Below are 24,939 nucleotides of genomic sequence, written 5' to 3'. Positions count from 1 at the left end.
TTTTGCCGCTTGTATCGTCGAACTGCATCAAAGTAAGACGACTGGAGACACTAAAAGACGTGATGTTTGCAACCCAGCAGGCACTGCAAGTCACGCCCCCTCACACCCGAACACACTGAAAAAAACCTAAGGTGGAGAGAGAGAGAGAGAGAGAGAGAAATACAAATTTTTTCTAGATAGATGTTATTTAAGGCATTACATTTGGGACTTCAAATTTGATCACACAAAAAATAATCAAAAAAAAAAAAAAAATCAAACTTAAAGTCCAAGTTTTGAAACTGAAAAAAAAGTTAAAATCAATATTTGAGTTAAAGTATTAATCCTATAGTTATTAGAAAACTTTTATGAATAATCTTGCTGGCACTCATAATTTTTGAAGCTCTTATAGTCTCTGATACAATGACGTATAGTCAGTTTTTATTATTGGCATAATTTATGTATGTTGAAGTATTATTAGTGAGTATTTTAGTTGAATATATCATTGTACATGTATTTTTCTGTTTGCTCACAATGATGTAACTGAGAATTCAGCCTCAAGGTCATAAAAGTGGTTGGTATTGTCCAAACACCTTGAGCAGACACTGGTCGTTCCTCACCTCACTGGTTCTCTCAGCCAGAGTCCCATCTGACTTGAGATTACTGGGAATCAAGAACTTGCATTTGCTTTAGGAATAAATGCTACAAGCAACAGCAACTGGTTTATCTAAGCACTATGTGTTGCGAGAGGACCTGGAACTGAAACGGACTCAAGTGCAATGAGGCAGGAAACAATAAAAAACAGTTTATTGTAATAGCGCTGCTGATATGATGTGGTGGAGACCAGAAGGTGAAGACACTGGAGGACGGGTTGCAGGTGCGGGAAGCCAGGTGGGCCAGTGGAGCTGGTGGTGGCTGTGGAAGGCACACAAAACAAAAACACAAAAATTAGAGTAACCAAATAAATTCAAGCAGGGGGAAAACACAGACAAGGAGCAAGAAGGTTAAATATGATTAAACTTGAGGCCAGTATTACCACGCCGAAGATAGAAAGATCTATAGCGACGTCCTCCTGTTCAGCTGAGACCTGTGTAGGATGCCGCTGAGACCAGATCACTTGTCTGGTTTCAACTCAGCTCAACTTGAAAATTGAGTTATAAAGTAGAGTTCAACATCCAAAACTTGTAAAAGCTCATGTTAAAGAGAGGTAGCAAGTGGACATAACTAAACACAGCTGCAATGTTTTAGAGTGCATGACCAGAATAAAGTGTTGTGTCAATTCACCCCCAGTGCGAGGGGATGCCAGTCTACTGCTCAAGTTCTACCAAACTGTTGCTTAAAGAGGACTGTCCACTTCATGCAAATCCATGCAGTCTTTGCTCCTTGGTAATGTTAAGACCAGGAAATAGTCACTGATCACTCATAGGCTTTAACCTCTGGGTCCGAGGGCATTTTTTGGACAGTTCACTCGCCTGGCATAAATGATTTATTATTGCTGTTAACAGCTCTCCCTGCATCCCACAATCGAGTTTTATGTCTCTTTTTTTCAGGACAACCTGTGCTTTCAGAATATATATGTTTTTGTTGTGTTTTATAAGTGTAATAAAGGTTTACAATCAAAAATAGGCAAGGAAAAAATAAAGCGAAAAATAATTTTCCTCACACATTTATTCAAAACACACAGAAAACTATAATAAACAACTGTTTTGACACTTTATAAAGGTAATTTGAGGTCTTGTGGGAAAGACTGAACAACAAAAAAGTTCAAACAATAAACACAAATCCACATTTTAAACAATATATACAAAATGGTCTATGCGTTTTGTTGTCCATTGATATGGTAAACAGTGCTTTACACAGAGAAAGCAACAGAGTTATTCAGTAACATTCACATGCAAACTAGTGGAGCAATCCTGATAGTTACACACCCTTTGTTTGAGCATATGAGATTGTCATCAGAGGCTCTCCTTCTGCTCCTGCTTTAACTGATTGCTGTGCGTAATGGCGCAGGGCACACTGAGTATGTATGGAGCACCCAGGGGGCTATTCAAACGGGCCAACTAGTAACACATCACTCCTAAAAACAATCTTTGGCTTTTCACGTGAGGTAAATCTGCCCTACGATTGGATTTTGGAAAACCATGTGACGGTGAACCAATTCCGACTGGAGACTCACATTGCGTACGTCATCACGCAGCTTCTATGAGGAGTACAAAGATGGCCGATGGCTGGCTCTAAAGTCTGCGGAGTTAACTTTTCAGCAAAAACAAAAGTATGTTTCTATCTCATATCATTAAAAAGTTATTTACAATTTAGTAAAGCTTGGTCTTAGCCGTCACATACGACGGCGTTGACCCCCAGAGTGTTAATTCCCCCATCATTTTGACAGCTCTACACCCAGACATCGCCATCACTTGGTGTAATTTCCATCGGGTGCATCTAGGGGTGTTGAGTGTGTTGTGAGAAGATAACTTAATATATGCCCATGAACACAGACGTACCCAATTCAAGGATCTCCATGCAGTAAAGCAGGAGTTGGGGATGCAACATTTTGTCCATTGAAAATGGCTGCTGTGGCTTTATCACCAAGCCTAACACATCCTTGTTGCCAGCATTGGAATGTCAAAGAAACAACAAGATAAATTCACTTTATTTAAACAGTGGCAAATTATAACATAAGTCATCTCATGGTGGTACATGAGTAATGTTTAAATATTACCCACCCCATGAACAAGCACATAGCAGAAAAGAAAACTTCCTCAGGCATTTTGAAAATATAGGAATAAACTTCCTATAGCCCATAGTCAGTGGAGTGGCCATCTACTAACAAAGTAAAACAAAAACACACAAAGAAATGTCATAAAATATTCTGCAGCAAGTTCTGGAGTTCAAATCTTCCCATCTGGAATGGACATATTTTAATGCAGAAAAGTCACTTTCCAACATGCTGGAACATAAATTCATCCCATATCTGTTCACATTCTCTTCCTTCAGTGCTGACATGCATTCACGTGACCTGCCAATCCTGCTCAGACTGGGCACAAATCAATTCACAGCCCTAGGCTCATGATTGCTGTCATCTTCCTCTGTTAGCCACATTCATCACCCAAGACTATCCTATCTGTTCCCCCACTGACAGTTCACTCAACGCCATCCAGACTCTGCTGGCAGAATCTTGGACAGAGAGCAAAACAAAAAGCAATCAATCACAATGACTTATGCACCATAACATAAGCTTCGACAGCCAATGAACTGAGAAAATTCCAGCATGCTCGTTGGCTGTAGGATCCTAATCTAAAATTCCCCAGGAATTTGGTTTTGATGAGACTGATTCCATCCCTATTGGTAATGGGACTAATAGAAGTATAAGAGAAGCCAATAATTGAGTACAACTAAGTATACACTGCTGCTACTACTACTACTACTAAATATAAGGTAGAGCACACAAGTCTTTGGTTTGGATTTAAATAACTCTACAGAATCAGACTCTTATTCACAGAAAGCCCACACAATAAGAAAAAGCTCTGTACCCTACTGATGTTTTCATTACCTTCACAACACACAGTAATCCTACATTCTGAGAACACAAAGCACAGTTAGCATTCCACTATCTGTTGAAGAAGCACTATAGCAGAAAGTATGAAAAACAAAGGGCCCAATACAGAACCCTATGGTACCCTATATTTTAATTGCAGAAGGTCTAGAACTCATGATGGTATACAAGACAGAGTATGATTAGTTAATTCAAACATTGTCTCAACAAAAAGAGAACTAAACCTGAGCAGAAATGTTAAAACTACATTTAAATCCAGCAGCAGCACTGTGGCTCTATATGAATCTATAGCAAACAGACAATCATGCGCCACTTTACTACGATTTCCGTGGAGTGACAAGTCTTAAATGCTCCCTGTAATGGTTCAAAGACATTACTATCAACCAGATTTAACCACAATTTGCTGTGAAACCTTTTTTAAAGATTTCTGTAAAGACAGCTAAGGTGAATAATGGCATATATTTAGCCTGTAAAATGGGATCAAAGTTGGATTTTTTAAGAAGTGGTTGAATCACTCCAGATTTAAAACATGCAGGAACAAGGGAAGTTGTAAGCAACAGATTAATCATATTCAGCATAATGGGCCCAGAAATACTGAAACAATTTAACTGAAAGAGGATCAGAAACAGAAACTGCATTTTTCCATTATCCAGTATGTAATCTGATGTGATGTGTTTCTGTGAGGGCAGTCATTTTTCTAAAATGATTCTAAAGACTAAAACTTATAGCTACTAGTAGAATTTTTGACATTTGAAATCCAATTTCTGCTCAAGGGCAGAATTAAAATTTTTGTAAATAATATAAAATATTATGTACTGGACATGAAGACATTTAATTGTCAGCTGATAATTATAGTTGGTTAAGCAGCCAACACCCTTCACTTAATTGTGATTACACCCTTCTTCAGACTTGTCCCGGTAGCGTCACTCGGCTTAGCCATCAGTTTAGCTCAGCTTAGCCAATAATACAAAACGTCTGGAGGCTGATCACCGTTCTGCTATTAACAGCAATCACTAGTTGTAAGACTGTCCGACTCGTGATCACAAAAGATGGTTCCTCAGCAAGATGCGTCAGCGTCCCGCATGTAGCATCTTGGCAAAATTTAGCTTAGCTAACACCGTAACACAAACCACAAACACGGCCGATTCCATGATTTCGGGAGAGGAAACACGATGTGTTAGTGTTCACAAAAGGAAAGGATAAAATCTGTGGTTAGATCTGTTTTTTGAAGACTATTCTCATGCTGTGGTCACTTCTGCTCTGTCCCAGAGGGACTCCTTACCAAAAAAAAAACTCTCACTTTCCTCCTCAAAATGTTATTTTTGGAAAATCTGTCCACCTAATGAGCAACAATAGTTGTGTGAAAAATACACACTTTAATGATTTTGATATATTCACCGTCAAAGTATACACACACACACACACACACACACACACACACACACACAAACCCCCCCACTAATTTCACACTGTAAAATAAGATTCCCTTTTCCCTTATTCATTTTAGGTGCGTGACCTGAGATGATGTCACCAAAATTTATAATCCTCACAGCTTGAGGTTTCAGCATTTATCAGAGGCAGGTGAAATCAAGCTAATTTCTAAAGACTAAAAATGTACCTGGAATTATAGCTACTAGTAGAATTTTTGACATTTGAAATCCAATTTGTCTGCCTTGCAGCTTACATGTAGAAGGTTCTCCAGATTCTCTGAATTTTCTGATTATATTATGGACTGTGGATGATGGAATCCCTAAATTCCTTGCAACTGAATGTTGAGAAACATTGTCCTTAAACTGTTGGACTATTTTTTTTTCATGCAGTTGTTCACAAAGTGGTGATCCTCACCCCATCTTTGCTTGTGAACGGCTGAGCCCAGGGTCGGACTGGGAACAAATTTCGGCCCTGGCATTTTTCCTCTGGACCAGCCCACTATTGGCCCGACGAATCCACCCCCAAACACGCACACCCACCCGTCCATACTGAACCCCCAATGAACAAACACTATACACCTAAACACCATGAACACACACCTAAACACACACTTTCACTGTCATTTCACCTTGATCATAGTACAAAACGCGGACCCGGCGCCACGAGGGGGCGTCCTGATAACATTAAAGGCAATTACATATTTTGACGAAATTACAAGTTTATATATATATATATATATATAACATTATGAGGTTTATGTCACAGAAATCCTACTTTACAATCACACTGCAGTCATTGTTAAATTATTTCCTTTTGCATTTATAATAAACATTTGTATTTATTTAGTGTTTGTTTTTCTGGTTGAAATAAGATATAAATAATCTACCAGACTTCAAAAAATATACAAGTTTCCATGTTATTTTGTCTAAAAATAAATGTCTGAGGTTCCTTATGTTAAACAAGAAATTATCTAATCTGAAATAACAGGTGGTTTTAATACAGATGAAAGGTTTCTAAAGAACCATTTATTGGTTTATTTACCTGTTTTAATTACAAGTGTTCTAAACTTTTTTTAACAGTAATCAGAAATTTTGAGGTAACAACAACAAAAAAACATTTCCAATGATTTTTCTTCAGAAAACTGCTCTATAAATGAGCAGTCCTGTCACACGTTAATGTTTTGTACAGATCAGTGGTTTCTGCACCAATCGGATTGGTCCAATCCATTTTGTAGAGATCAGTGGTTTCTGCCACGAGTCTTCTGTGTTTTGGCCCGACGTGTCATTCCTATTGGACAATGCGAAGGTACATCACAGCTCAGAGTGTCGAAAGTTGGCGCATCTCATCTCGACAGAACACCGGCTCTGTGTGGTATGCAGGAGATCACTTGATCGAGGGTCTATACGTTCAAATAATAATAAGAAAAAATACTGTCATCACTCTTCACTCTTAGTCAGTCTCTTACAACGGTGCAGCGTAAATACACAAGCTTTCCAGGAGCGCACGTCTCCTCCGGTGTGCACTTTTTTTGGGGGGGCGACCCCGCCCCCTGTGATTTTTTTTTTCTGGCACCGGGTCTGACAAAACGGAAGCAAAAGCACACAAGCAGAAAAAAAAGGTTTGTGTCTCCAAAGTGAGTGAGTGAGTGAGAGAGAGAGAGAGAGAGAGAGAGAGAGAGAGAGAGGGGTAATGTGTAACCACTGCTAGGATTCACACAGCAGCAAATTAAGGAGCTGAAGTCCGTAGCTGTTGCATTTAAAGATTAACAAAAGTAAAGCACAGTTAATTAAGATAAAAGAAACGATTCCAACCTTGTATCAGTAGAAGAGCAGAGCGAAGTCCAGGCGCCGAGGACTCAATCCATTCACAGGGGCGGGAGCGGCTGCCTGCTCTTCCTGCAATCTGATTGGCCACCCTGTATGCTCTCCATTGTTATTGGCTGTTGGTCATGTCAATCATTGTACTCGATGTAAGTCTCCATTGTGTGATCAAATGGAAACAAAACTGAAACCTAGAATAAGACTGCGCCGTGTATGAAACACTACAGAACTTTTATTTTGACACAAATTCAGGAAGTGGCTCTGCAGCTGCGCCAATTAAATGCTGTAGCTTCACCGATCACGGACTTTCCTCGTGTTGACAGCAGCGCGCAGTTCGAGAACACTGTATATTTCCATAATCTCTATAAATATGGGACGGCCGGCCCACGCACGTCTAAACGTGCAGCAGCCCACCGGGCAAATGCCTAAAATCACAGATTACCAGTCCGAGCCTGGCTGAGCCTTTTGGGGATTCTCCTTTTATACACTCATGATACTCACAATTAGTGTCCTCAGTTCTCAAACGCTTATTGAGTGTTGTTAGAAGGAAAGGTGATGTAACACAGTGGTAAACATCCCACTGTACCAGCTTTTTTGAAATGTGTTGGAGGCATCCATTTCAAAATGAGTAAATATTTAAGGTTAGACCTCATGCTTATGACTTCATTTTCGTGAGCATATGGCACCATAAATAAAAAGAAATAATCTTTTCATTATTCTTTGTTTATTTATAATAGTCAGCTCATTTGACATTTTATAGTGATATGCACTTTAAGGTCAAATTTATTTATTTTTTTCTACTCCAAATTGCTACAGCAGACAGATCAAATTAATTAGAGAAAGCAACATTGTCATTTCTAAATATTTATGGACCTGAAAGTATTGTATTAGACTTATTTCACTTTTCAATTTATGAACTGATTAATTTATTTATTCATTTTCTATACCTGCTTACTCCAGTTAAGGGTCACGTGGGAGCTGGAGCCAATCCCAACAGTCACTGGGCGAGAGGCAGGATACACCCTGAACAGGACTCCAAACTATCTCATTTTCAATTTATTTAATTATTTATTGTGATGTGCATACAAAAGTATCTTTGGATACTATCTTTGTGGTTTTCATGAGCCTCACCTGTGACTTCCATACTTTCAATTCTTTTTCAACTTTACAATCCATGTGCAAAAAAAAAAAAAAAAAAAAATGGTATCATTTCTGGCCCATCAACAAAGCAGAAAATAGCTGATAGAAGTTAAAGAAAAGCTGCTGCTCTGCAAACATAAAAGCACAGCATATAAACTAAAAATTTAGCAAATCATGAAATAAAACATATTGCGGAGAGCAGAAAAAGACAATGACTTCACGCAGAGCACATTGACAGTTCATTATAATGCAAGTTCCAGGGCAGTTTAGCCACAAATAAAAGAGATAAGTCATTTTTTGAACACATGATTGTTCAATGCATGAACAGTAGATTGGATAAGTCTGCAAAGTTGGTTTCCTTGTTATCCAACAAGGGGCCATAAACAACCATTCCTGGAGATCATGCAGACCAGCATTGCTTGTTTTGGGACTGTGACTTTTATCAACACTGCTGTTGCAATGAGAAGAACTACTGGATAAACACTGACCACATTCGGCTACACTCACCCCGCTGAAGGATTTATCCTGAGAATGAAGCTTTTGCCCAGCTTCCTTGTTTTTCTGTCTGGCTGCCAAGAAATAAACACAGCCAGAATCCTGAAAACAACTCGTCTCCACTCCATCATTATGATATTGTCTACTCTAAAAGGAAAACAGAAAATACTACAGTTTAGCTCTGTGATTTATGTTTTATGTATGGAGGTTCGGACACTGGGTTGAGATGGTATTAATTAAAAATGCATTTGCTTTGACTTTGATTTCATTGTAGAGAGTTTGAACCCAATATAGTTCATGTTTTTTTGTAGTCAAGTTCCTTTCATTTGTTAATATACTCGTACATCCATTCTTGCATTTCAGGCCTGCAGGTCAACTGGGAAGGGGCAAGTAATGGCTAGTAATGTAGTAAAAATAAAAGTATAATAATAACAATAATAATAACAACAACAACAATGCTTTTCAAACATGTGATGTCAACAGGTGATTTTAATCATGATGTGGTACAAAAGCAACATCCACAAATGGTTGAGTCTTTGATGGGCAAAGATGAGAACAGGATTTCTATTTTATTTACAAGTGCATGAGAAAATTGCTCAAATGTTTAAAAGCATTGTTCCTCAAAGAAATATTGTAAGGGATTTGCATATGTCTGCCTATTCAGTGGATAATGTCATTGCAGAGGCAGGTCCTGCTACCTAGCTGACCTAATTAAACCCTACGTACCGGCCCGGGCTTTGCGTTCTCAGGGTGCAGGACTACTTTGTGTCCCTAGGGTGAATAAGAAGTCTTCAGGTCACAGAGCTTTCTCTTATCGTGCCCCTGTTCTGTGGAATGATCTCCCTGTGTCAATAAAACAGTCAGATTCTGTGGAGACTTTCAAGTCCACACTTAAGACACACTTATTTTCCCTTTTGTATGGCTAGCATACTGGCATAGTAGTATAGTTCTATACTTTTTACTCTTTAAATTCATTTTATTAAGAAACGGAGCAGGCCGCGGCCTCAACTTTACTTAAATTCTGGGTCTTTTAGTGAAGCTTAGGGCTAGTGGCTGGCGATCACCTTAGTATTTTCTGTTTTTCTTGTTCTTTAATGCTGGCAAATTATACTGTATTTCTTGTCTTTCTGATGCCTGATTCTGCTTTTTCCCTCTCTGTTTAAGGTGCAGCTCCATCCAGAGATGGGTGTGGTATTTGTGCTGGAGACCCTCCTGTCCTGTGCACCAACTGCATTTCCTGTATATTAGTTTTGTGAATTGTTCTGTAATTTATGTCTGTAGCAGAGGGTCACCCGTTTGAGTCTGGTCTGCTTGAGGTTTCTTCCTCAGAGGGAGTTTTCCCTTACCACTGCTGCTCTGGGGGTTGGTAAGGTTAGACCTTACTTGCGTGAAGCGCCTTGAGGCAACTCTGTTGTGATTTGGCGCTATATGAATGAAAATAAATTGAAATTAATTTGAAATTGCAGCCAGTTTGTTCTGTGTATGCCTGATCCTGTCAGATCGTAGAAGCTAAGCGGAGTGAACCGGATGGACTGCATTTAGTGCAATTTCCATCGGAACCAGAAGATCAAACGCTTTACAATGATGCTTCACATTCACCCATTCCCACACACACTCTCATAGACTGATGTCAGGATGCTGCCATGCAAGGTATTTACGACACACTGGTAGCAGCTTGAGGAATAAGAACTTTTCCCAAGGACCTCACTGATTTTCCTGCCAGATGGGGGTTTGAACTGAGGATCGTCTGGTCTCAAGCCCTCTGCTTAAGCACTTGACCAGGGTTCAGCAACCCGCTGTTCTTTTAGCCCGCCGCAGCCCCGAGTGACGCTGTGGCGTACTGTAACTATAGCACATTTGCAGACAATCAGTCACGCTGAGTATCTTCATGAAGGTGAGAACTTTGTTTTTGGACTCACACCCTACATTCTGCTGAGTGAGGGTGAGTCATCAGTGCCTGTGAGACCGTGGAAAGGGGGGATTTTAGCATGATATTGGATCAACATGTTAAGAAAAAAAAAACAATCTGTGGAGTCATTTCTTGCTCCACTTCACTACAGGTGCATTAATGATGGTACCGTCCTGTTCACACCATGCGCGCATGTCAGGGATGATTATACTGAATTTCAAAATCACACATATATGCTTAAAAAAAAACTCTACAGTGATGTTCAGAAGCAGAAATCACATTAAGCAGGTGAGAACACTCAAATAATAAGGTGTTATTTTCCAAAGGTATTTATAGTCCTCAGGCCAACATGAGGATACATAAACTCTCCCCCCACCCCCACAACTCTATGAACCTATATTTTCCTGAATCCTTAGAGTGTCCCATTAATAAAATCAAAGGTTAACATTGAAAATTTTGGGATGCACTACCTGTTTTGTGTGAAAATAGGCAGTGCATCCCAAAATTTTATACCCATTTTGGCCCGCTAACTATTATTTTACATCTTGAGCTGATGTAGTTGTGTTTTATGTTCAAGCTCAAAATGTGACTGAGGAGGGAGAGAAAAAAAACAGGATGACTTCAGCTAACGTAAAATGAACTCGAGTCAGAATAAAAAAAATCTGGAAAGTATTCACAGTGCTTGAAATTTATTGAAAATAAAAAACTAAGAAATCGCAGTTACATAAGTATTCACACCCTTTGTTCAATACTTTGTTGAAGCACCTTTGGCAGCAATTACAGTGTCAAGTCTTCTTGAATATGATGACACAAGCTTGGTGCACCTATCTTTGGGCAGTTTTGCCCATTACTCTTAGCAGCACTTCTCAAGCTCCATCAGGTTGGATGTGGAGCGTCGGTGCACAGCTATTTTCAGATCTCTCCAGAGATGTTCAATCGGGTTAACTTCTGGGCTCTGGCTGGGTCACTCAGGGACATTCACAGCGTTCTCCTGAAGCCACATGTCTCTGTACATTGCTGCAGTCAGCTTCCCTCAATCCTCACTAGTCTCCCAGTTCCTGCTGCTGAAAAACATCCCCACAGAATGATGCTGCCACCACCATGCTTCACTGTAGACATGGTTCCCAGTTTCTTCCAAACATGATGCCTGGCATTCACACCTAAAAGTTCAATCTTTGTCTCATCAGACCAGAGAATTTTGTTTCTCATGGTCTGAGAGTTCTTCAGGTGCCTTTTGGCAAACTCCAGTGGAGCTGCCATGTGCCTTTTACTAAGCAGTGGCTTCTGTCTGACCACTCTAAAATGTAGGCCTGATTGCTGGATTGGTGCAGAGATGGTTGTCCTTCTGGAAGGTTCTCCTCTCTCCACAGAGGACTGCTGGAGCTCTGACAGAGTGACCATCTGGACTGGGGCTGTGTCTTCCTGTCATCTTTGTTTCCACACCTTGCTGTTGTTATTCCTTTTCACCTGTTGCTCATTTATGCTAATTACCACTTGCACTTAAGCCTCTTGTTTCTCTCCAGTCTCTGCCAGATCATTTGTACTCCATGCCAGCATTTATAGCCTTAATTCACAGTGTCCAAGTTTTCTTGCTTATGTCCTACCATGCTTCATTTTTCTGCTTGCTTTTTGACCTCACCTATCACCTTATGTTTTGGACACCTTTGCTAATCACCATTTGCTGTCCTGTGTACCAAACCCTGCCTGGTGAATGAGTAAAGCCTTTTGAATGTACCTTTTTGTGTCAGAGCCCTGCTTTTGTGTCCAGCCAGTTTTTGTCTGAAACCCTGACACCATCGGGTTCTGGGTAACTTCCCTAACTAAGGCCCTTCTTTCCTGATCACTCAGTTTAGACGGGTGGCCAGTAATTTGAAGAGTCCTGGTGGATCCGAACTTCTTCTGTTTATGGATGATGGAGACCATTTGTGCTCATTGGGACTTACAAAGCAGGAGAAATATTTTTGTACCCTTCCCCAGATCTGTGCCTCGAGACAATCTGGTCTTAGACGTCTACAGACAACTCCTTTGACTTCATGCTTGGTTAATTGTCTGACATGCACTGTCAACTGTTCTGCTTGAGGTTTCTTCCTCATTATCACCAGATGGAGTTTTTCCTGACCACTGCCACCTGTGTGCTTGCTCAGAGGGGGTTGGTAAGGTTAGACCTTACTTGTGTGAAGTGCCTTGAGGCTTCTTTGTTGTGATTTGGCACTATACAAATAAAATTAATGGAATTGAAATGCAGGCAGCACGGTGTCTTAGTGGTTAGCACTGTTGCCTCACAGCGAGAAGGTCATGGGTTTGATTTCCACCTGTGGCCTTTGTGTGTGGAGTTTGCATGTTCCCCCCATGTTTGCGTGGGTTCTCTCTGTGTGCTCTGGCTTCCTCCCACATCCAAAGACATGTCAGTTAGGTGGATAGGAAACTTTAAATTGTCCGTAGATGTGTTTGTTTGTCTATATGTGGCCCTGTGACAGACTGACGTCCTGTCCAGAGTGTACTCACGCTCTATGACTGCTGGGATAGGCTCCAGCCCCCCGCGACCCTTAATTGGAGTAAGCAGTTGAAGATGAGTGAGTGAGTGAATTGAATTGCACTACGGAAGCAGAGGGCACGGGTACTGGACCGGCCAGAAAAGCAGGGATGGATTTAGATTTACAAATTAAATAACGTTAGCCTGACAAAACATGCAGTCTGAAATTAAACAAAAGTCAAAGTAAATGTGAGAGTCACTGCTCACTTTTTTCCATCAAGGCTCAACATTTTCTGATCTGGGGTTGTATTTTGAGGCAGTGAACAAATATATTGTGCATACACAGTTTTACAATTAAACACTAACCCTATGACTACTGAAAGTGCTCCGTGGAGAATTCAACATTCGTAAGCTAGGAGAAGATGCAACATCCAGGCTTGGATGATACAATTTCTGCAAAGAAACAGCATTGGAATGAATGAAAAGCCCTGCAAAAGAAGAAGCACCATCATGCTGCCAAGGCCAGTGCTACCTTTTCAAACAATAGGCACATGGAGTCAGAGAGTACATGGAATCCCTTAATGCAGAAACCAGAACATTCCAAATGGTGACCATCAACTAATGACTCTCTTTTCTTCAAATATGATCAGGAATTAAGTCATTTGTTAGCAAAAACTGTATTTCCCGAACTTCAATTTGTTGTCAGGTTAGACCTGTTGACCACATGTTTTAAACAATTTGATTTGACTTGTTGATGGAAAATGATTTAATATTGCCTCATAACGTATGTAGACATGATCTGTTTATGTGAGACATGACTAAAGATTAGAGAATTTTATTAATCCCTTGGGAAGACATCCTCAGAGAAATTGAGGTTCCAGTAGCATTGTATAGCAGCACACAAGGTAACAGGCACACAGAGTAACAAAAGTGAAAGTAAAAAACAATTTGCAAATATAAATACACAGATATAAATACCAGAAATACTGCTCACTACTGGTTTACTGGCTACTGTTCCTCTCATTCCTGACTTCTGTCTTCCTGTTACTCCTCCTCCCCCTGAGTGAGGAGTTGTACAGTCTGATGGTCTGAGGGACAAAGGAGTTTTTCAGTCTGTTGGTCCTGCAATTGGGAAGGAGCAGTCTGTGACTGAAGAGGCTCCTCTGGTTGCTGATCATGGTATGCATACATGTCAACCTATACGGATTGTCCGTAAATTATACAGATTTTTCAGAGTTTCAGAGTCATACGGACGTACACATAAAGTCTTATGGATATTCAGAGTTTGGTCTGCACTGGCTCTGTAATCAACCGTTTCTGCAGCGCGACTCCACTTTGATGCATGAGCCATTGAAGCAATGCTTCGATCCACTGGCTCGTGGTTCTTTGATTCGCTGCTCTTCAGAAATGGCGAGTTCGCTTCTTAACTCCCTTCAAAGCCATTAAAATATTGTGAGTCGCTTTTGTGTGGATTAAAGTCACTAACTGAGACTCTTGTCATGTTGTAGTCAAGAAACAAGAATTGTCCTCCGTTCCGTTGACACAAAATTGCCGCTTTAAATAAAATGACACTTCTTTCCAAATGCTGTAATACAGAAAATAAACTACAGTCGACTAAAACGTTTTTTTTTTCTTCCCAAAATGAGACGTCCTGTGTTCTTTATGAATTAAACTGATGCTGACATACATCACAGCCAGCTGTAAGAGCTCAGCTCAGATGTATGGAAAGACATTCATGCCAAAATGTCTGAAAGGAAATGCTTATGACAAAAACTACAGATTTTGTTTATTTCTATTTATGTCCAGAGATCAAGGATCCATCATGTAGAGTTTATTATGTCCAAAGTTTAAGGAACCAGTGACCAATTTCATATTTATTTACTTTAAGACTCAATAAAATGTTGTTCAATTCAATTTCAATTTAATCGGCTTATAAAGCGCCAAAAAGCCATCTCGAGGCACCTCACAGTTCAACATAAAAAATTAAAATAAATAAATAAAAATTTTTAAAATTCAAATACATAATTAAAAACAGATGTAAAAAGAATAAAACAGATAAAAATAAAAAATATTCATAAGAAAGAGAATAAAAATAGGCTTTAAGGCTTGACTTACAAATGTCCACAGACTCCAACTGCCTCACGGTCACAGGAAGACCTTTCCACAGAGTGGGTGCACGATAAGAAAAAGCTCTTTGACCCGCTGACATAGAAAACCTGTAAAGCCTACTTTTAGTACACAAAAAAAAAAAAATCACAAGAGGTAACGATAAGGAATCGGATCGATAAGCGGAATTGATAATGGTATCGATAAAATCTTATCGATAACCATCCCTAATAAACACACATGCCCGTCTGCAACATCGGCACTGGCGAGGTGATTTTTGATACACTTGATGAAGTTCTGAGGTATGTTTTATTTTGTTCATTATATTCGATTTATTTTTCCACTAGTGACACAGTTCGTTTCTGTAAAAAATAACAAAATTTGACACGTTCAGTTCTATAAAATTCAGCTTGATGTATGAATACTAGATCTCTATTGTTTGAAATTCATGTGGAGGAAAAACTAATGATCCTGACGTTAATGTCATTGTGGCAACTCATAATACGAGGTCTGTTAGAAAAGTATCCGACCTTTTTATTTTTTTTCAAAAACCATATGGATTTGAATCACGTGTGATTGCATCAGCCAAGCTTGAACCTTCGTGCGCATGCGTGAGTTTTTTCACGCCTGTCGGTTGCGTCATTCGCCTGTAAGCAGGCTTTGTGTGAGCACTGGTCCACCCTCTCGACGTTTTTTTTTATTGCGAATAAATGTCTGAATGATTTGGAGCTTTGCTGCATCAATTTTTTTCCAGAAACTGTTGGAGACCTCCAGGTGGACACCGTTCGGAAAACTAATATGGCTTTCAGGGACGATTTTATGGGGATTACACAGATTAAGGAGTGATCCAGATGGTTTAAGACCACCCACAACTGCTGAGAGCGCGGTGCGCTCCCAGCCCCCATCGACAGGCTGACACTGCGCTGGAACAACCAGATCATTTCCAACGTGAAAGCTTTGTTGATCCGGGACCTCGTCTGACTTTCACAAAAAGGCTGAAGATGTGGACATCAGCACTTTTTCGGTACATTCCACCATTACAGGAGTTTTTTTCATGGAAAGAAAAGCGGAGGGACGCGCCACGTTGCTGTTCATTACGCGGGACTAAACCACCTCGGTGTTGGTCTCACAGGACGGCATAAAGGTGGACTTCAGATGGATTCCGGTTGCTTTTCAGTCGTGTGACTATCCGATTGTGATTGTGCATGAGTTGGACCTGCCCCAACATGTCCTGGAAGGCTTCATCACAGCCTTGCTTTGCGCCATGCAGCTCCACCGCGACGCGCGGTGGAGCTCCTCTTTCCATGACAAAAACTCATGTAACAGTGGAATGTGCCGTTAATTTCTAAACTGGACGCTGTCTTGATCCGGTATGTCGTCTGACTAGCACAGGAATTGTGAAAAGAGTGTACATCAGCATTTTTCGGCACATTGAGACAGATGTGCGGAGGAATTCCGCGCCCGTCCTGTGAGACCAACACCGAGGTGGTTTTGTCCCGCGTAATGAACAGTGATGCCGGTAACGCGTTACTTAGTAAGGCGTTACTCTAATCTGACCACTTTTTTTAGTAACGAGTAATCTAACGCGTTAATCTTTCCAAATCAGTAATCAGATTAAAGTTACTTCTCCATGTCACTGTGCGTTACTATTATTTTTCATTGTGGGTCGACAGCAGCATTAAACTTGGTCCGTGGGCAGGAGGTCGGGGTTCGACTGAACTGCCCACTTTAAGCGAGCTGTGAGCTTTTCATCCGCGGTTTTTGCAGCTGCTCGACTCGTCCTCTCCTCTTAAAGCGCGGTGATCAGCACACCTGCACTGAGCTTTACAAAGACATTTTTATACTTTTTTTCCTCCTTTATTTAGAGCTGAGCTGAGCCGCTCTGTATCGTCTCGTTAAAAACAGCTGATCCTCCGCGACGCGTCAACAACTAACACTATTTTCCACTCAAATGCACCTAAACACTCTTTCTGAGGACCACATGATGTGAAAACGCAATAAAACTTTCTTACCTGTAAATCTGGTCATGTTTTCTGCATAAATAAATGTTATCCATTCTTTGTGCTCAAACGCCAAAGCAGGGGCGAATCCAGATGGAATGGGGGCGTGGGGCAGGGATGTGCCCCCCTCCTCACAACACCCCTAGATTAAAGGTCCAGTTTTGAAGCCGTTTTTTACTACAACTACTAATATTGCTTAAAATAATAATTTCGACAAGTAAAATGTTTAGAGAGAATTTAAATGTGAGAAAAATGTTAGAATTTAATAGTTACATTTATAAACAATGTAGGTTCAAAATTGCAAGTTTTACTGTTACAGTGCTGTCAACAGTTAAATATGAGGTCAAGAAAGAGGTCTTTATTTTACTTTTTATAAAACAAGTATTTATTTTCATTGAAGTCAAGAAAGGGTGACTATAAAGTGAGTTTTGGCAAAACAGGTATCATTGTCATGTTGAGGTGGCAGAGGGTTGTTGTCGGCAGCTGGGAAAAGTAACTAAAAAAGTAACTAGTAATCTAACTTAGTTACTTTTACAATTGAGTAATCAGTAAAGTAACTAAGTTACTTTTTCAAGGAGTAATCAGTAATTGGATTACTTTTTCAAAGTAACTGTGGCAACACTGGTAATGAACAGCTCCGTGGCGCGTCCCTCCGCTTTTCTTTCCATGAAAAAAACCCCTGTAATGGTGGAATGTACCGAAAAAGTGCTGATGTCCACATCTTCAGCTTTTTTGTGAAAGTCAGACGAGGTCCCGGATCAACAAAGCCTTCACGTTGGAAATGATCTGGTTGTTCCAGCGGGGTGTCAGCCTGTCAATGGGGGCTAGGAGCGCATCGCACTCTCTGCAGTTGTGGGCGGTCTTTAAACCGTCTGGATCACTCCTTAATCTGTGTAATCCTCATAAAATCGTCCCTGAAAGCCATATTAATTTTCCGAACGGTGTCCACCTGGAGGTCTCTCACAGTTTCTGGAAAAAAAATGATGCAGCAAAGCTCCAAATCGTTCAGACATTTATTCGCAATAAAAAAACGACGAGAGGGGTGGACCAGTGCTCACACAAAGCCTGTTCACAGGCGAATGACACAACCGACAGGCGTGAAAAAACTCACACATGCGCACAAAGGTTCAAGCTTGGCTGATGCAATCACACGTGATTCAAATCCATATGGTTTTTGAAAAAAATAAAAAGGTTGGATACTTTTCTACCAGACCTCGTATGTGGACAAAAACCCAGTTATGTGATACCGCTATGCACTTGTGTGTACTGTAATAAAACTGATTTTGGTGCGATTTGGAGGTTATAAGGATTTTGTACTGATTTTGTGGATTTTCTCACTTGGTTATACAGGTGGATGCTCAAAGGGGTTGACATGTATGGGTATGCAGAGGGTGACAAATGATAAAAAGACAAATATTTACCACCACCAGTGTTTGACAATGTCGATGTTGTTCATGAGTCAGAGCAAGGTGGTGGGGTAGCATTAATCTATGTTTAAGCAGGTCTTCAAATTTAGTTTTTTATCTCTGGTCATATTCCTTATAAATGAGGCCATGCTTTGATTCCTTCATGCCCTTTTGCCTTGTTGTTTTGTACAGTCCTTGTGAACTCTATGCAAGAATTCAAGATTTGAATTTATCTCTGACCTGATAACATCACATTATAAATCACCAGTCTGTCAGACCCGTGCATGATGCCAAGTGTCTGGATAGCGCTTCCTTGGGATGGTGGTGGGTGTGTAAATATATGCACAGTGCAAGCAGCACAGTTACACAGAAACCAGTGGGATGTGGTGGGGAGTGGGGGCAAGGAAGAAGCAGGCCCTGATTGGTAAAGCCCCTTTCACACCGGGCCAACACAGAGTTGGGTCATGCGGTGTCATGACAATGCAGAGTTTTGCAGCCTTACGCCACAATACACTGAGGGACACAAAGGGTGACGCGAAACAGACACAACAAATTTCACGTTTAATGTTTAAAAATTAAACGTTATTTTTTTTTTTTTTTTTTGCAGATTTTTGGAGTAGAGCACTGGATGCAGAAAGGAAGTAGGTTTCATGCAAGTTGAGGCAACGTTACAGTACTTAACGTGACTTGATGCCACACCCACAAAATATAACGCTACCCGACACCAATTTATGATTGCTGCTGTGCTCCACGCAGCCTGGCTGCAGCTCCTCGGCGTTCTCACTTCCTCATGAGTTCTCTCTTGATTGTGTTAACTAAAGTCCATCAACTCCTGCTCACAGACCGAAAGCCAGGTAGAGGACATGTCCACATCCAGTGTCCTCACGGAGGACATCTCCACATCTACAGTCTGGCTGCAGCTCCTCAGCGTTCTCACCTCGCCAGCTTGTCCCCCCCACAATTGACATTATTAAATACGCAGCATATGTAACTGTATGCAGGCCCGGTGTGAAAGGGGATTAAAAGAATATCAATAGACCGATATTATATTGTTTGCTGCATGCACACTGAGTACGCCGCAAGTTGCTCATGTAGAACGCCATGAAATGCAGAGCCTTTTAATGCAGGCATGCAACCTCTGTGTAACTACACTGACATGACTGAATCTATGGATAACACTGTGACAAATGCTTGTAACTTACCAAAAAATGGTGGACAAAGTCCCTTGAATGTGACCCAGATGTGACAATCAGAAAAATAAGACAATATTTTGTAGATAACATTGGAGCCGTCAAATGTAACTCTGTACTCACTGCGCACGTTTTTATCACAGCTTTATTTGTGAAAATCATTCAGTATTACAACAGCAAAAAAAAGCTTGTGTGAAACTACATTTAATGTCTTGATTCAAATGTGCTTTGCACAAATGATAGCTGTGTTTGGGAAGAAAGCTGTAAAAACAGCAGACTTTTCCATCACAAAGTGTTGTCAGGGAGATTGCAGAATGCTAGAAAAACGCAACGATCCATTCATTTATCATTAACAAACATTAACGTGTACTGCTCCAGTCGTCATGGAAAGAAAACACCAAATCAATATTTTTAGTGTTTAGAAACAGTATAAGGTGTTAACAGCTGAACCTCTGGCCAAGGGTGCAGTTCTTTACTTTCATTTTCTGGCGGTTTACCAGGTCTGCACTTTATAAACCAGGCTGTTAGGAGGCAAGCTGGATTGAGCCATTTGATCCTGTTTTTTGCCCTTTTTAAGCTCGTGGGTGATCGTACTAGAACAGCACCCCGTGGAACAAGCTGTGAGAGCTGGTCCTTGTACATGTTTTGGAAGAATAGGCACTTAATGCTTACCAGTGTTGCCACAGTTACTTTGAAAAAGTAATCCAATTACTGATTACTGATTACTCCTTGAAAAAGTAACTTAGTTACTTTGTTGATTACTTAATTGTAAAAGTAACTAAGTTAGATTACTAGTTACTTTTTTAGTTACTTTTCCCAGCTGCTGACAACAACCCCCTGCCACCTCAACATGACAATATCTGTTTTGCCAAAACTCACTTTATAGTCACCCTTTCTTGACTTCAATGAAAATAAATACTTGTTTTATAAAAAGTAAAATAAAGACCTCTTTCTTGACCTCATATTTAACTGTTGACAGCGCTGTAACAGTAAAACTTGCAATTTTGAACCTACATTGTTTATAAATGTAACTATTAAATTCTAACATTTTTCTAACTTAAATTCTCTCTAAACATTTTACTTGTCGAAATTATTATTATTTTAAGCAATATTAGTAGTTGTAGTAAAAAACGGCTTCAATACTGGACCTTTAATCTAGGGGTGTTGTGAGGGGGGCACATCCCTGCCCCACGCCCCCATTCCATCTGGATTCGCCCCTGCTTTGGCGTTTGAGAACAAAGAATGGATAACATTTATTTATGCAGAAAACAGGACCAGATTTACAGGTAAGAAAGTTTTATTGTGTTTTCATATCATGTGGTCCTCAGAAAGAGAGTTTAGGTGCATTTGAGTGGAAAACAGTGTTCTTTGTTGACGCGTCGCGGAGGATCAGCTGTTTTTAACGAGACGATACAGAGCGGCTCAGCTCAATTCTAAATAAAGGAGGAAAAAAGTATAAAAGTGTCTTTGTAAAGCTCAGTGCAGGTGTGCTGATCACCGCGCTTTAAGAGGTGAGGACGAGTCGTAGCTGATGAAAAGCTCACAGCTCGCTGAAAGTGGGCAGTTCAGTCGAACCCGACCCCCTGCCCACGGACCAAGTTTAATGCTGCTTGACCCACAATGAAAAATAATAGTAACGCACAGTGACATGGAGAAGTAACTTTAATCTGATTACTGATTTGGAAAGATTAACGCGTTAGATTACTCGTTACAAAAAAAAGTGGTCAGATTAGAGTGACGCGTTACCGGCATCACTGATGCGTACCCATGCTGACAGCGGACTGGAAGCTCACACTTAAGCCTGGTTCACATGGCAGGATTTTAAAATTATCTGTAGGTTTCCAAAACCTGAGAGACCACACACATGGATATAAAAATCGTAGACCTAACAGGTTTGGTTGTACAGTATGTGGTGTTCAGCCACACAGTGAAGTCAACACACCACACACAAACAGATTTCACACACGAACATTCCCAGGTCAGACAGGAAATCTCACGAAATCTGTCAAGATTAAACGTGACTTCAGAGTAAACAAACAGAGATACTTTGTGGACTATTTAAAACATAGGGAAAAAAAACGACACCAAAAGAAAAAGAAAAGGTGTTCTTTAAAGGAGTGGAGACAGCGTGACCACCGGACTTTCTGGTGCGCCATAACAGCTCTTTTGATTTTATTTTCCGCTCCGTGCATCCGTCACCTTACTTTCTGATTGGCCACACGTCACATTCAGCAGGCTGCATGCTTGTTTGTGGTCGGAGGACACCACACACACTGCGATATCAGGCCAAAACAATCCAACATGTTGAATATCCCCGATTTGTGATCGGAGCACCCCTGACATCCTTCTGAGCAGGTCAGAGCGCTCTTAACCCTCTGGGGTCTGAGGGCATTTTTTTGGACAGTTCACTCGCCTGGCATAAATGTTTTATTATTGCTGTTAACAGCTCTCCCTGCATCCCACAATCAAGTTTTATGTCTCTTTTTTTCAGGACAACCTGCACTTTCAGAATATATATGCTATAGTTGTGTTTTATATGTGTAATAAAGGTTTACAATCAGAAATAAGAAAGGAAAAAGTAAAGCAGAAAATAATTTTCCACACACATTTATTCAAAACACACAGTAAACTATAATAAACAACTGTTTTGACACTTTATAAAGGTAATTTGGGCTCTTGTGTGAAAGACTGTACAAAATAAAGGTTCAAACAATAAACACAAATGCATATTTTGAACAATATATACAAAATGGTCTATGCGTTTCGTTTGTCTTCATCTCAAAGCAATTTCTGTCTGCTATTACACAAAGGTCACATCACAAACTTCTACTTCTACTGTGTTTTGGAGTGTTCTGTCCTGCTCTGAATGCAGCTTTCACAGTTCGAGGCCCATTTACATTCTGAAGAGTGGCCCCTCCCCCCTCGCTCCATTGATATGGTAAACAGTGCTTTACGCCGAGCGAGAGAGCTTGCCACAGGCTTATTCAATAACATTTACAGGTAATGAGGAATGGAACATCTTTAAAACTCACACACTCTAAAACTCTCAGCACGTGAGATTGTCATCAGAGGCCCTCCATCTGCTCCGTCTGCTCACTTTCACTGATCGCTGTATGTAATGGTGCAGGGCGCATTGGAGCAAGCAGCCAGATGGCTATTCAAATGGGCCAACTAGTAACACATCACTCCTAAAAACGATCTTTGGTTTATCACGTGAGGTAAATCTGCCCTACGATTGGATTTTGGAAAACCATGTGACAGTGAACCAATTCTGATTGGACCCTCACATTGCGCACATCATCACACAGCTTCTATGAGGAGTACAAAGATGGGCGATGGCTGGCTCGAAAGTCTGTGGAGTTAACATTTCAGCAAAAAAAAAGTAAGTTTCCATCTCATATTATTAAAAATTATTTATAATTTATTAAAACTTGGTCTCAGCCATCGTATACAACGGCGTCGGCCCCAAAGGGTTAAGATTGTCGGAAGGGGAGGATCGGGTCCGATAGCCTAATTATCTTGCTGTGTGAACCAGGCATTAGTCATGCATTGAGCATGTAACAGCAGTCTGTTGCATCAGTGCTGCTTTGCCACCGCATTGCAAGCTGGCCTCTTAGCCACACAAAGAACTTCTACTCATGGTAGCCCCCAAAGAAGAGGACATGTTGGACACACAGGTGGCTGGAGGGTCAGCACTTTGCACTGCTAGGAGGCTTGGGGTACCCTCAGGAGACCCAGACCACCTACACAATGGAAAGGCACACCAAACCATCCCTTGTGCAAGTGTCAGCCAAACCTGTGAACACAGGAGTGTCCTTTCTCTGCTGATGCAAAATTCACACCCCTTGCCAGAGATTTGGTCAAGTAGAAGCCCAGTTTGAAGCATCAGACAGCTACAGGATATGCATGCATGAGTATCGTAAAAGTATAAAACACATAGAAGACAATATGTTAAACAAAGGTGCAGCCACCAGGAAGGATCTCTGCCTGATGTCCACTCAAAGCTATCAGCATGCACAAAACTTTCTGACCAACTCAGTGGTCAGAAAGTGAATGAAAAAAAGCACTTTTGCAAGACAAAAATGAACACATACAGAAATCCAAAATTTGTATCAGGTTCTCATACTTTTCCTTGATCTGTCATGATGTGACAGGCGCTTTAAGATAACATAAATTTTAAGATAAGCTAAATTTTAGTCCATTTTCTGAGCCAGTTTTAGGAAGAAATTATAAACATAAGGAGGCTTCCAGTTAAACCAAGTATTTAAGTAACAAATGACCTGATGAATACATATCCACTATTTGAAAGTAACAGTTTGAACCACTGCAGAATTTAAGACAAAAGAAAACAAAAATGCTAGGAATCCTCACATTGGCAGTAAAAATGAGGGAAAGACTCTCGGCATTAAACAGCTAATTCCCAACAGTCACTGTTTTATTTCCCAGCACGATACACTGAACAACATTCAACATGAGAATTGTGCCGTCTGTGGGGAGAAAACAACAACAGCAAGCAGGCACAACTGTGAAGTGTGACTGTTGGAGCTGGAATTAATCTGGTATCAATTTCAGTCTGTGAAACAAAATCTGAAGTTAGCGCAATGTTTGATGTAGACTGTAGAGTAATGTCACTGCACAAATAATATATACATACATATATATATATATATATATAAAAAGACAGAGAGAGAGTGGGGCAGGGGGACAACATTTGTTTCACTCTCATTACAGCGTGGTGGATTAGTGGTTAGCACTGTTGCCTATAAGCTATAAGGTCATGGGTTTAATACCCACCTGTGGTCTTTCTGTGTGGAGCTTCCATGTTCTCCCCATGTTTGTGTGGGTTTCCTCCCACATTTCAAAGACACGCAGGTTAGGTGAATTGGCAGAAGAGGTCTAACCTGGTTATACGAGGGCTGTCAATAAAGTATAGGTCCTTTTTATTTTTTTCAAAAACTATATGGATTTCATTCATATGTTTTTACGTCAGACATGCTTGAACCCTCGTGCGCATGCGTGAGTTTTTCCACGCCTGTCGGTGACGTCATTCGCCTGTGAGCACTCCTTGTGGGAGGAGTCGTCCAGCCCCTCGTCGGAATTCCTTTGTCTGAGAAGTTGCTGAGAGACTGGCGCTTTGTTTGATCAAAATTTTTTCTAAACCTGTGAGGCACATCGAAGTGGACACGGTTCGAAAAATTAAGCTGGTTTTCAGTGAAAATTTTAACGGCTGATGAGAGATTTTGAGGTGATACTGTCGCTTTAAGGACTTCCCACGGTGCGAGACGTCGCGCAGCACTCTCAGGCGCCGTCGTCAGCCTGTTTCAAGCTGAAAACCTCCACATTTGAGGCTCTATTGATCCAGGACGTCGTGAGAGAACAGAGAAGTTTCAGAAGAAGTCGGTTTCAGCATTTTATCCAGATATTCCACTGTTAAAGGAGA

General features: G+C 40.7%; 1 long non-coding RNA gene across 1 annotated transcript; it reads left to right on the top strand.

Annotated features, from left to right (window-relative positions):
• The first annotated feature begins 4,571 nt into the window (after positions 1 to 4,571).
• LOC117513278 lies at positions 4,572 to 24,385 on the top strand. The gene is made up of 3 exons (XR_004561534.1): positions 4,572 to 4,581; positions 12,570 to 12,616; positions 24,274 to 24,385. It is a non-coding gene; the product is annotated as an uncharacterized LOC117513278 (long non-coding RNA).
• The last annotated feature ends 554 nt before the right edge of the window (positions 24,386 to 24,939 follow it).

The sequence above is a fragment of the Thalassophryne amazonica genome, chromosome 7 (genome assembly GCF_902500255.1).
Source record: "Thalassophryne amazonica chromosome 7, fThaAma1.1, whole genome shotgun sequence".
In the NCBI taxonomy this organism is placed as follows: Eukaryota; Metazoa; Chordata; class Actinopteri; order Batrachoidiformes; family Batrachoididae; genus Thalassophryne; species Thalassophryne amazonica.
This window is presented reverse-complemented; position numbering and strand designations above follow the sequence as displayed.